Raw genomic sequence first — 14,296 nt, forward strand, 5'->3', positions numbered from 1 at the left:
CGCTTCGAGTCGTTATATATAACTGAACGTAGCCTCGTTTTCATTCAAGTGTGCTTTCTGAGTGGCTTAGTTTGATACACCTTCCATGAATAGATTTCCTACGCTTAGTTTTCAACTTCATCCAAGGCCACCTCTCAAACACATCCCACCTATACAATCACAAAGTCGAGTAGAATCATGAAAGTTACACTGGTTTCAATGGAAAATTAGCTTCGACAAAGGAAGTATGCCTCTGTTGGTTTTCTCAATGAATGTAAACATTATGATAGAAATCTAAACGAAACTAAATTTCGATCTCATAAAGTATTGCGTCATGTCATAGTTTTCACTATGAATATCAATACAGTTCGGTCCAGTTATCATGATAAAAAGTAGGTTCCGTCACAAAAATTCTCAGCTTTCTTATTTTTCTACCTGCGATAAAACGCATTTTTCTGTCAGAAACCTGGTATATATATAACTAAAATATTCCTTGAAGAATTGGGATAAATACCATAAAAAAAAAAAGGTTACCCAATTAAAATTTTCACGAACGTGAAATTCACTTATTACTTTGTTTTACAAATAACTGATATCACTTTAAAAATAACTCGAATTGGTCCGGCATGGCCAGGTGGGTTAAGGCGTGCGACTTGTAATCTGAGGGTCGCGAGTTTACATCCCGGTCGTGCCAAAGATGCTCGCCCTTTCAGCGGTGGGGGCGTTATAATGTGACGGTCAATCCCACTATTTGTTGGTAAAAAGAGTAGCCCAAGAGTTGGCGGTGGGTGGTGATGACTAGCTGCCTTCCCTCTAGTCTTACACTGTTATATTGGGGACGGCTAGCGCAGATAGCCCTCGAGTAGCTTTGTGCGAAATTCTAAAACAAAAATAACTCGAACTTCTCACAAATATCTAGCTTTATTATTTTCATTAGTTTTAATAATTAAAATGTTTCAATTGTTCTAAGGATTTTAGAAGTTAGAAATTTAACTTTTGGACATCTTTCAAGTTTGAACTAATGAAACTTTTTAAAGTAAGTTTTTGTGGAGGCGTCTACTAAAGGAAAGTTTAAAGTTGTGCTTAAATTAGATACAGAATTACACATTTGTAAATGCTGCCACTTGGCGATATAAATATGTACTCATCTCTTTTGTATTATGTTGCAAAGACACTTAATAAACTTTTATGAATTAGACCATACTAAATGTTTTAGTTGTTATTTCTCCCCAGTCTTACTCTAGTAAGAACAGGTTAAGTTTTAAATGGTAAATATAACTTAAATTATAGAGGCCGTTACCTTTGTTGATGCTAGTTAGGAATACGTTATTAGGGTATATCTCCGTATCAGTTCATAAACACAGATCTAATGCAGTTCTCATCTATGTATTTTTTTTCTAAACCAGATTGTCCAATTATTCAAAAACGTAATAAAATTATTTAGATGTACTTTACTTCAAAAGCTGAGTTAAAACCAAAGCTCGTAAACAAACTGATTTAGTAATTATTTAGAGCAGAATTAATAGAAAATTATTAACATTCTATGAACATTGATAACTACTTTGATGCACTAGGACTTTTTCAAGCTAACGTTATTTTATTAGCTGTAACGTTAAAATATTTGAAGGCGATTTGTATGTTTTAAACAGAATCACATCTTTACAAGCGAATAAAACCTTATGAAAGATCAGGCCGCAACGTTCACTTCACTTCTAAATTTTTAAAAAAATCATCTTTACAAAGTTTGTCAGTGTTTCGTTTATACCATACATCTAAAAACTAAGACTCTCGAAAGTCAAATATGTGCTGTGTCACAACCGAGAGCGAATCCCTCAAGCATGTGGATGGTAAACCAAGGGAGAAATGTTTAGTTTTATTACCTAATTAAATGCAGATGTGGTTGCTAATTTAGAATATTTATATTATTTCAAGTAAAAACCTCAAACGAACGATACCTTGCTTCCATTAGAATGATTCGCAAACTTTGAAAAAGTTTTCGTTTGATTTTTAATTTCGCGCAAAACTCCAAGAGAGATATCTGAGCTAGCAGTTCATAATTTAGCAGTGTAAGACTAGATGGAAGGCAGCTAGTCATTACCACGCATCGCTAACTCTTAGCCTACTCTTTTACCTACGAATAGTGGGATTGACCGCTGCGTTAGAATGCCCACGACTAAAAGGGCGAACATGTTTGGTGCGACGGGGATTCGAACCCGCGACCCTCAAATGGCCATATGTTTCCGTAATTGTGACTGGAAAATAAATTAAAGCAGTGGTGTAGGTTAATCAGTTATTTAATAATGAAGTAGATTACCTGGAAATTAAATTTAAAAATAAACAAAAAAGAGAAAAAGAAATACGTAAGAAACTGAAACGTTTCCAATAAGTACATATGAGTAATACTCTTTAGACCAAGAAGGAAGCACTGTCTTGTGAGATCAGTGATTTTATTAAACATTTACAGTAAATGAGGTGTTTCAAAAACTTGAGTTTCTATACTTACGAGAAGAAAATAGATACAAAAATAGTTGTTTAAATTAATTTTTTAAAGAAGGACAAAATGAGTTGCTTCATAATGTAGAAAAACTGAAATATACTAAACAATGGAAAGAAATCCGAATCGTCATTGTGAGTTAAGTTGACAGTTAATATCAAAATTATCTTTCTGGTATAGATACTACTTTAAAATATCTAAATAACGTAATTTTAGCAAATATTTAAGCCGGCAGGATGTTTACAGAATTCTTTGGTTGTTTGGAAGTGCCTGGCATGGCCAAGCGCGTAATCCGAGGGTCGCAGGTTTGCGCCCGCGTCGCGCTAAACATGCTCGCCCTCCCAGCCGTGGGGGCGTATAATGTGACGGTCAATCCCACTATTCGTTGGTAAAAGAATAGCCCAAGAGTTGGCGGTGGGTGGTGATGACTAGCTGCCTTCCCTCTAGTCTTACACTGCAAAATTAGGGACGGCTAGCACAGATAGCCCTCGAGTAGCTTTGTACGAAATTCCAAAACAAACTTGTTTGGAAGTAAGAGCAAAGCTACACAATGGACAATTTGTGCTATACCTATTACGGGTATTGAAAACCTGTTTGTTGAGTTGTAAGTTCGCAGACATACCGCTGAGCCACTGGGGGGCATTTTGTTATGGTAAGCTATTCCAGCATATTCTTCTTCACCCCTCACTACATTAGTTCTACTGTTCTAGCGGTGAGAGTCCGCAGACATACCGCAGTAAATATAATGTTAGTAAACTGACTTAGAGTTTAAAAATCATCTTGATAGTACATGTACGTATTTTTAAATGTATGTCATTTCCCCGGTAATCCTATATTTATACAGGAATGTAAATAATATGTATCATTAATGTTACTAATTCATTTTTGTGAATCATTTAGTCAACAAGCTGTTTAAAATATTAAGTAAAGTATCTGAAACCAAGTTATTTATCAACAGTCACCTAGAAATATCTGTTTCAATGAAATCCAAACCTCATCAATAAATTGTGACCATTAAAAAAGATAAAATAAAACAAGAGTTGTGGTATTTTATAGATGGTGTTTTTGATCATACCACTATACTCTTATTGAAATTTCTAGAATATTTAAAATTGGTGCCATTCACTTATTGTTGCGAATTATTCATCCAAACAAGCTGTTTAAAATGATAAAAAACTTGAAACCTAATTTACCACTTGTCATTGAGTTACACTGATTACAAAGAATTCCACTTATCATTATCAAAGTTGTATGTTTAATTACATTTTTCTTTAAATTCTTTTTACTTTTATGTAATTTTAAACTTGTATGGGTTTTAAAATGGATTCATGCTATTAAATGAGTAATGGTTAGATGAAGCTACAAGCAATATCCTTAAACAATCTTAGTATTTTCAAAAACAGAGATTACAAATTTCTGAGAAATATTTTCTCTATCGTGATTCTGGAAACTTTTAAAAGTAAAGATATCGTAACTTCTAGAAGCGGGGTGAATGATTCTCATGTTATCAATTGGTACCCACTTCTTCTGGTTTTTGATTAGAATTCTTCTTCTGTTTGTTTCTACTGTCCTGTCACGGGTGTTGATACATAATTGACGTAAGAAACGTCTTTCATAGCTGTGTTGAATTTTGTTTACTATTTCTTTAATGGTTTTAGTGAATTCATTAATAACTGTTTTTTCATTTCTGATTTCTTCCTAGTTAACGACAGTTAACTTGTAAAACTTTGTACTTTAAAGTATTAATAGAGATTGTTTGAAGCATGGCCAGGTGGTTAAGGCACTCAACTCGTAATCTGAGGGTCGAGGATTCGAATCCCCTTCACACCAAACATGGTCGCCCTTTCAGCTGTGGGGGCGTCGTAATGTGACGGTCAACTCAACTATTCGTTGGTAAAAGAGTAGCGCAAGAGTTAATGGGAATGACTAGTCTTACACAGAGAAATAATAAAAACAACAAAAGTTTGGTTGTGGTCTCCGCTGATGTTTTCGTGCACTTGGAAGTTGGATATGCGAGGTATTAATTCATACAGAAAACATTTTCAAGTCTGGTATAAAGTAATGTATTATAATTATGATTGAGCATGAAATGTTACTGTTAGATTTACACCGAGTCTATTTTTTGTTTTAATCATGTAAGATGGAGGATTTTATTAGTACTTATTTGAATGAGGCCCGTTTCAGAGTAGTGGAAGATAATTAATATAAGCAGCATATAAAAAATGGCTATTCCTCTTTCGTTTGGAGACAATGTTGAAGTTAGGATACTATTATCGTTTAGTAATGTTTCACTAAACTTTTATTTTGGTAACTTGTTTTTATTACAGCAGGTTAAATCTTAATTATTTATATTAATGTCAGGTTATCATTTGGATTTAACTTTGTGTAAAAGTGATGATAACGAGCAACTTCAATTCTAGTTAATTTTTAAAGTTTTCTATTTAATTTCTTTAGCTTTGAAAGATGTTTTTAATGGAGGGATGCACCCACCTGATAAGATTTTTTATCTCGCTCTTACAAGTTTCACACAAACTGTTAAAATAGTTATCTTTGGTTTGCGTTTTGGCATTATAATTGTGCTTGTTTTTTACAAATGCACAACTTCATGCTCTATTTAAAATTATGTTATTAAATTAAAGGAAGCTGCATTCTTAAGATAGCATGTCATCTGTAAATTTAAAATACCAATACATATTTTTATTGCAATATGCTCCACTTTACACTGATCTTTCCCACATAAAGTGAGTAACCCAGTACAGTAGTTGGCTAGAACGATAGGAACTTATTGAATCCCTTCACCGACAGAGATGCCGATAAGTGCAACAGGAATATGAGAGAAATAGCAGGGAAAGAGAAAGGGTAATCTGTATAAATAAAAATATACAAAACTGAAAATTGAGGTCAAGCCGAGAACCAATTTTTCAAAGTAATTTTATTTAAAAACTGAGAAATTCCCTCACTCTATACTTTTATAAAGTCAACTATTACACTTTAAAAATACACAATCTGTTCTACCAATATCAGCATGAATTTTAAAAACCATTTAAATATTACACTTTAAAAATACACAATCTGTTCTACCAATACCAATATCAGCATGAATTTTAAAAACCATTTAAACCATAAATAGTGAGATATCTTTAAGGTGTCCCCATTCTAAACACTATTCTCATGAAATATGCACATACACAACAAAATCAAAACCAAGGTTCCTTGTTCCTCATATTAAGTTCACGTTTTCAAGTGCCACACTCAAGGCTTACAAAGGACTTATGGAGACTGTAGGTGGAGAAGAATCAAAGGAGTTGAACTGTCTTCTCCCTTATCTGTCTTTTGTTTTCTCACAGTTTGGTTCAACAAAGGGAATATCACTGACATCAAGAGGATTTTGAAAGGTCTTGTTGCTAATCACACCAGAAGATGTGCTAATTGCCCTCTTCGAAACTGAAGAAATAACACTTTTCTTTGGAGTGTGATGGTTTGGAGTTTGATAGTATTCTGCAATTCTGCTCCTATTCCTTACTTCACACTAATGCACACTAATTTCAGGTCAGACCAAGAACCAATTTTTCAAAGTAATTTTATTTAAAAAACTGAGAAATTCCCTCACTCTACACTTTATAAACTCAAATATTACACTTTAAAAATACACAATATGTTCTACCAATATCAGCATTTTATAAAGTAAAATATTACACTTTAAAAATACACAATCTGTTCTACCAATATCAGCATGAATTTTAAAAACCATTTAAATATTACACTTTAAAAATACACAATCTGTTCTACCGATATCAGCATGAATTTTAAAAACCATTTAAACTCTAATAAGTGAGACATTTCTAAGGTGTCCCTATTCTGAACACTCTTCACATGAAATATGTACATACACAATCTACCACATAGATTTGGAGAATCGTTTTCATCACATGTGTTTCTTGAACATTTTGCTCTTGATAACCGTCTTTGGGAAGAAACTAGAAGCTTCATTGAACGGTGTGAGAGTTCTTTTCTAACACTTGTGTTCCAAAGTTGTTGATATATCAGACTTTAGGTGTAAAGTAGCCAAAACATGTATAGAGATACTGAAATGTTTTACAACTGGATTATTTGCTGAAATGGTTGAATGGCTGCATAGGTTGGTACGACATGCTAAGGTTAACTATAGGGTTTTTAGCTTGGAAATATTTTCAATGCTGGTCAATGAACCAGAAAGAACCCAGAAGTAAAACAAAATAATGTCAGCAGACAAGCAGATAAGATACCGATTAATTTCTGAACCAAAGAGACAGGTCAGTGTCTTATCCAATGCACTTTCTGATTTTACTACCTTATTGGAAGGTTTTACTCCGAAATTTAATATACATCTCATTAAACATGTTATCCAGCAGTTAACAGAACTGGCAAAAATAGAAACTGAAAAATGTTTGTTCTTTGACAGTCATCATCAGATTGAAAATACTCGAAAGAAGAGACCAGATATTTTACTGTTAGCTTTTATCGGTTTGAAACATTTTTGTCAGTCTCTGCATGGAGATGTTGAGCTGTTGGATCTCACTGTTATGAAATACCTTCTACCAAACATCCTGATGTTGAGGGAAGTCAATCTATCCCTCGAGCCCAGCAAATAGTTAAAGATAACGCTGTTAATTTTATTTGTTACCTTATGAAGAAGAACCAAGAAGCTTCATTGAAGGGTGTGAGAGTTCTTTTCTAACACTTGTGTACAAAAGTTGTTGATAAATCAGACTTCAGATGTAAAGTAGTCAAAGCATGTATAGAGATACTGAAATGTTTTCCAAGGTAGTAAAATCAGAAAGTGCATTGGATAAGATACTGATTAATTTCTGAATCTCTTCAAGAGACAGATCAGTAGTCTGCAGAACAATAGGAAAGTTGTTATCTCTAACGTATTGTGACGATCTTCTATCCAAGTCCAAATATGCTGGGATAGGATTCCAGATTGAATAAATATCACAATATTTACCTCATTTCTGTCAGACTTACTTGGATGGCAAAATAAAAACCTACAGAGATAATGATTTTGTTGTTAAACGTTTTTATATAAATACATCTTTAATAATTGGTTTTTAAACATTTGTATTTGTAGCAACAGTGTTAACAATAGATCACTGGTATTTCATACTTAGTATTTATTTTCAGGTCATAAGTATAAATACAGTGGTTTTAGATCAGTGTAACAGTTACATGTTCATGTTTCATTAGATGTAATGTGTGGGTTTTATTTAGGAACTTAATACTGACATATACTTTTAATTTTACTTATTCTATGATATTATTGTCTTTAAGGATAATTTAATTAAATGGTAAGGTTTGTTTTTGTTTGTTTGTTTTAAATTTCGTGCAAAGCTACTCAAGAGCTATCTGCGTTAGCCATCCCTAATTTAGCAGTGTAAGACTAGAGGGAAGGCAGCTAGTTATCACCACCCACTGACAACTCTTGGCCTCCTATTTTACTAACAAATAGTGGGATTGACCATCACATTATAATGCCCCACAGCTAAAAGGGCAAGAACGTTTGGTGTGACAGGGATTCGAACCGGCAACCTTCAGAATACGAGTCAAGTTTCTTAACCATCTGGCTATGTCGGGCCACTAATATCTGGTAAGGAACCTGCTAGGTTGAATAAATAATATTAAAATACAATAACAGTAACTTTTACATAAGGTAAATTTTGACTTTTAATAATTTCATCCTTTCGACCTTTTGTGAGACATAATCATCAGTTAGAAATAGTTGTTATTGTATTTTGAAATTATCTCTTACCTTATTTTCTGAGATATTATACCGTGATACTTGCCAGGTTAGTTTTGTTTTCCCTGCAATGAATTAACTACAAAATAATAAGATGAATATATATTCCTTTTATCTTTCGTTAAATTCTAACCTACGAAATATATTAATAAACTTGATATTTGGTGAAACGACCTCTAACGTGTTTTCTTTCAACAGCAGATAAAAACAAAATGAAGAGTAAGAAAAATATTTTTTCAAGTTCATACGTCATGTTGTGTTGTATCGTACAGTTTATAATTCTTTTCATGATTTATGGCATGTGCACGGTACACTAACGTCACGACAGTACAAATTATAACGTTAAGTACCCCTTATATGGCATCATTTTAGTGTTTACTGACTGAGGGACAGACAGATAACACCCTACAATATAATAGTGCAAATGGTTAAAACAGAAGATCACCAAAGGCTCTCTTACACCGCAATAATAATAAAAAAGAGCCGCTCTGTATTCGGAGAGTGGTTGAGAATTGATACCATATTATTAGTATCCTCCGGTGTAGAGTGACGTGAGTGGGGTTTGATACGTCACGTGGGGAGAAAACAGTTGTAGTTAAAGTACAGATTGTTGTTTTTTCTTTTGTATTAACATGGATTAAAAGTTAAAGTATCCAATTAGTGTCATGCCACACGGATGTTGGTAAAAAACATAAAAACAAGTGTCTCTTAGTGTCTACAATTTGAGCCAAAATGTAGATAAATCGAGTAAGTAATTTCAATTGAAAATATCAGTATAAATCTATTCAGAGACATTCCAGAAGGGTTAGGAAAATTATGAACTCTCGACCTTTAACATATTTCTGTTCAAATGTATGATAGTCTAAAACACCAACTAAATATCCATTGTAAGTTAGAATTTATCTTTCTCTACACATATAATCTCATAAGGAGTTTTTTTCTAGATCACTGGTGCCCCGATAAAGTTCATGCTAATAATACCATTTTGTGGATCAGATAATGATTATTGTATAAAGAACACTTTTATGTAATAACTTGACCACTAACCAAATATCGTCATTTCACCAGGTAAAATATATCTAAGTAGTCAGTACGACTTCCAGTACTATCAGAAAAGTACAGAAAACAAACCCAACATTCTCCGCAAAGCCACTTCACCCCAAAGTTTTAGTGTTTAACCTTCGTCTAAACAATTCATTAAGAAAAATGACTATTTAGTCGCATGTACTCAGTAACGTTTGTTTTTGAAGGCCGAAAGAAGGCCACTAAGGCCATATCTTGACCACTTGTTAATAGCTACAATTAATGAATTTAAACTTGCTTCTAGAAATACAATACATCACGTTCTATATATGCAGTATAAAAATTCAGTATCCTACTAAAATCATAAAAACCAGATACTTACAGATCGTCACACATTGGTTACCTCAGTGTCACATGATCGTTTAGATCTTCAAAATGACGAAACATAATATTTCTCCATTTCACGAGAAACAGATTTTCGTTAACGGTGGAGAAACTTCTTCAGAGATTTTTTGGATTTTTTGTCACTGAAATAGAAACAATAATTACAAATATTGAATTTGTTTTGATACATTTACACAAAAGTGAATTTCATCAGAGAAGATCTTTTGATCGATATTTATTAATATAAACTGTATTATATTTACAAATCCTGGCATTAGGTTTAGTAGCTAATAACTTTGATAACATTAAGAAATGTCAAGATTTACGAATTTAAACAAGTTCAAACATAAAATAAATTATTGTTCAATCAATTTGACAGTACGAGTAGTGTCTCAACAACTACTAGATCTACCGTATTCCAGCTAAACTGAAGAGTCCTGATATTACATGAAATACTTCGATAACACAGGGTTTAGTAGATGTGATGTACTTTACATCTTGAAGTTCGTCCTGTGAAATTAAACGTGCTAGAATATTTACATGTTGGCATAAATATCGACTAAATATTCAATGTGTATTTGAGGGTCACGTAAACTACGTCACAAAATTTATTTTCCTGATTTTCAAATACAAGAATTAAAGTTTCAGATAAAATTATAATTGAAAATCGACACTTAGGAAGTACTGAAGACAAAGATGATATGAAAGGTTGCGTTTAGCTGTCCCGGCATGACCACGTGGGTAGGAGGGCACTGGACTCGTAATCTGAGAGTCGAATCCCCATCACATCAAACATTCCCGCCCTTTCACCCGTGGGAGAATTTTTAATTCATGGTCAATCCCACTATTCTTTAATTGAAGAGTAGCCCAAAAGTTAGTGGTGTGTGGTGACGACAAGCTGTCTTTCCTTTAGTCGTCCGCTGCTATATTAATGACAGTTAAAGCAGATGGCTTTCCTGTAGCTTTACGCAAAATTCAAAACAAACAAACAATTTTAACACCATCACCACTTGATAGCAACTAATACACAAAACAAACAAACAACTATAACACCATGACTGTTTGATAGTAACTAATACACATCACTGATGTATGTTCTTAAAATCTATCAATATATATCTTCACTATGGTGATTGAAAGACAACTATGAAGAAAAATATATAATATACATTAACTGATACACATATTTTTCAAACCGAACGTGTCCTATTTGATTTAGAAAACATATGGAAACGTCTTTCTACTTTCAAAATGTTTATTCAGTACTTCACCAGTTTTCGTAACTTCATAAATGCTACATTTGGCGAGGTTGTTTTGAATTTTGCACAATGATACATGTGGGTTATCTGCGCTAATTGTCCTTAACTTAGGAGTTATACACTAGAGAAGGAAGACATATAATCAACACCACCCAATGTTAACAACTCGGTTACACTTTTACCAACAAATAGTGAGACTGATCATCATATTATAACAGTTCCCCCCCCCAGCTGAACTGAAAGTGTGTTTGGTATGACGGGAGTTCAAATCTGCGTCCTGCAGATTGTGAGAAGAACGCTCGGAGAACTATTTAAGCTGAGTGTGAGGTTTATTTCAAAATACATACCTTTCAGGTACGTCCACTTTTCTAGTTTCCATGATTTCCCCCGTATAAATGTTGTCTGACAATATAACTGAAAAAGAAAGATTATAAAATTGTTTTCATCAATAACTTCATTTCTAAGACGCTTCTAACTGGTATATTTATGAATCATTATATACACAATTACACAGACACACATCAAAATACGTATATAAGACGTGAAGTGAACATTTTTTATTTTTTTCTAGGGAGAAAACTCTATATTTAGAAACTCAAAATTACATTTTATTACAACTTTGTACCCACAACGAAGACTTAGAAACTTAATAGAACTAATTAAAAAATGTAACACCGTCTACCGGTTAAGCCCATACATAATAGATGGGTCTCTTTTTAAAGTTCAAAAACTTACAAAATAATATATAAACCCTGGTCTCCTACCAACATTCCATTCTACACCAGAAATTACTATTCTCTAGAATAACTTGAGCATTGACATTGAACGTTGAAAGAAAATAAACACCTTATTACCTAACCCTGAATAACTTCTACTGCAGGAACAAAACAAGGCACATACATAGTATCCCATGCGAATATGTTAAGATCACTTCGTTATATTTATAAATCTTTGAATGCCAGCTCATTGTTGTATTAGCCTAATGATGTACTTTACTGAAGCATTAAATGTTGGCATGAAAGAAACTGTTATTGAGACACAGAACGTGATCTAACATATCGTTTACATTAAGTATGTAGAAGAAGTAAAAATAATGATAATTCGGCCACAGCAGACTATTTACAACAAATATAATTAAAATATAATGAGTGAAGGTAGTCTTTGTGGGCTTAACCGTAAGGTATTAGAACCAATGATATCCGTGAAACACTGGAAATACGAAAGAGGACACAAATATAATGAATCATGAAATAGAGACGAAGGTCAAACGTATTACTTTGTAAGAGACTTTTCAAAATGTATTTGTTTTATCTGAGATACATTTGTTAGACACTGTACAACAATGTTTATAAATGTTATGAGTTATAATCATCAGAAGAACGTGAATGTTATTGATACGTACATCTTTTATAGGAAAAGAGAGTATTTTAGATCTGCAGTTGGGGTAAATTTGAGAGGGGGAGAGAAGGAGGCACAGTAAACTCTCGTTGTAACGAAGTCGTAGGGACCAAAGAGAATTGTTCGTTACAAAAGAAGTTCGTTAAAAAGGATTTTTTTTTCATTTACTAGCCAAGTCTGGTAATGGTAGGCCCTATAACTGACGGCTGGTGCAGTACCGGTAATTGGATTAAAGACTCAGAAGTCACACGTGTGTAAACACTTAAAACACGTTTAATGAAATTCAAAAGGACAATTAACAGCACTTGTAAAAAAAAATAACATTCATAATATAGACATATGTAATTATAATGCACAGGATACAAACACCAGCAAGAACGTCTAACTGGAGTCACTTGAAATATTGCACAATGCTTTTTTGCGAACTGCTGTCCCTCTGACCCTTTGTCACAAAACGCTCCATCATGTTTAATTGAGAGATAAACTGTCCTGCGTTAGCCTGGTGTTCAAGATATCTCTGAAGTTGCAGGCACATCTCACGAGCAGCAGAATGTGTTGGGATGGGGGGTTCCTCATTGTCGTCATCTTCACTTTCACTATCATTTTCTGGTGTCTGTTTATTTTGCACCATGGCCACAATATCACTGTCTGTCAGGGGCCCGCTAGTGATCAGATCATTATCAGCAGTCTCGTAGTCCTCTGCTGTGCCATCCACCGTAAACCCAGTGTCATTCAGCCGTGTCAAGAGCTGGTCCAATGGTATGTCATCCTCGGGGTCCTCACTGTTTCCTGCTGGCTCTGGAGAGGAGAAGCCACAAGTTCTGAAGCAATTGGCTGTGGTTGATTGCTTTACCAATGACCAGGCAGAGCGTAGCAGTCGCATGGCTTCAAGCACAGTCACAGTGAAAACACTTTTATTGTCTATTGAATCAATAAGACGCTGTAGCAGTAGGGTGCGGTAATGATGTTTTAGATTGGCGATGATGCCTTGGTCCATGGGCTGTGTCTTGCTTGTGGTATTGGGAGGCAGGAACACCAGCTTGATGGCCTTAATTCCAGTGGGGTTGGAGTGGGCGGGGCAGTTGTCAATTATCATAAGGACCTTTCTTTTCTGCAGCACAAACTTTCGGTCAAGTTCTCTCAGTCACTCGGTGAATAGATCTGATGTCATCCAAGCTCGCTTGTTGGCTTTGTATGGTGTTGGCAGGGTTTTGACGTCTTTGAAGCAACGCGGTTTTGCTGCCTTTCCTAAAAAAAAAAGAAAGAAAATGTACATGGTTAATGTCTTGAAATTAAAAATGAAACATTTACATGTCAATAATCTGAAGAAAATCATAAAATAACAACTTCTATAGAAAACACAGGAAAATATTTTAACCTGCTTTTGACACTCACCTATGACAAGTAAAGGAAGCTTCTCGGTGCCGTCCATATTGGCGCATACCAAAACAGACAGCCGCTCCTTCGCTCGCTTCCCGTCGTGACAGGAGTCTCCCTTGATAACAAGAGACTTGTCTGGCAGAAGTTTAAAGAATAAGCCAGACTCATCTGCGTTGAAGACATCCCGTGGGCTGTAGTTTTCTAGCAGGCGTGGCAGTGTTGTTGATGTCCACTGGTTTGTTTGCTCTGGTTCTACACTACCAGACTCACCACAGATCGTACGAAATTGAATGTCGTGTCTTTTTTGAATCGGGTTAACCACCCATCACTCATGCAAAAGTCAGTGATTCCCATTTAATCAGCAAGTTTTTTTGCCTTTGCTTGCATAACAGGCCCAGAGATAGGAACATTCTCTGATCTAGCATTTTTAAACCACAGAAGCAATGCCGCTTCTAGGTTAGAATGTTTTGCAGTTTGCATGCGTTTTCTATTGGGACAAAAGTTGTCTCGAGAAGACAATATGGCCTCTTTATTTTTCAACCATGCTGACAAAGTGTTCAGAGGCACATCAAATGCTTTTGCTATTTCTGTTTTTTTTTTTTT

General features: G+C 34.4%; 1 long non-coding RNA gene across 1 annotated transcript; it reads right to left on the reverse strand.

The window, feature by feature from the left end:
• Positions 1 to 13,092: 13,092 nt before the first annotated feature.
• LOC143248327 (uncharacterized) lies at positions 13,093 to 13,785 on the reverse strand. The gene is made up of 2 exons (XR_013026912.1): positions 13,709 to 13,785; positions 13,093 to 13,561 (listed from the first exon to the last, which is right to left on the reverse strand). It is a non-coding gene; the product is annotated as an uncharacterized LOC143248327 (long non-coding RNA).
• Positions 13,786 to 14,296: the final 511 nt, after the last annotated feature.

This window comes from Tachypleus tridentatus, chromosome 4 (assembly GCF_004210375.1).
Source record: "Tachypleus tridentatus isolate NWPU-2018 chromosome 4, ASM421037v1, whole genome shotgun sequence".
Classification (NCBI taxonomy): domain Eukaryota; kingdom Metazoa; phylum Arthropoda; class Merostomata; order Xiphosura; family Limulidae; genus Tachypleus; species Tachypleus tridentatus.